The sequence below is a fragment of the Penaeus monodon genome, chromosome 33 (genome assembly GCF_015228065.2).
Source record: "Penaeus monodon isolate SGIC_2016 chromosome 33, NSTDA_Pmon_1, whole genome shotgun sequence".
Classification (NCBI taxonomy): domain Eukaryota; kingdom Metazoa; phylum Arthropoda; class Malacostraca; order Decapoda; family Penaeidae; genus Penaeus; species Penaeus monodon.
The window spans coordinates 33,415,211-33,415,413 of NC_051418.1; the positions used below are offsets into that span (position 1 = coordinate 33,415,211).

The 203-nt window shown below is 35.5% G+C and overlaps 1 protein-coding gene across 1 annotated transcript in view; it reads right to left on the reverse strand.

The window, feature by feature from the left end:
- The window catches only part of LOC119594344, a 7,154-nt gene that overhangs the window by 6,399 nt on the left and 552 nt on the right, over positions 1 to 203 (reverse strand). The window lies entirely within an intron of this gene.

Consider the following 203-nt stretch of genomic DNA (forward strand, 5'->3'; position numbering starts at 1 on the left):
TTTTATTCTCGCACTCACCAAGAAGAGCAAAAAAGTAAAAGAACAGGAAAAAGCCTCGTTTGCGTGCACTAAACACACACGAATGAATTCTGTTCAAATCCGGACTTTGAATGTTGACTAATAGAGAAAAGAAAAATATATAACACCATCGCTCCGGATATGACGTCACAAGATGTTAGGGACATCAACATAATTATAAAAAA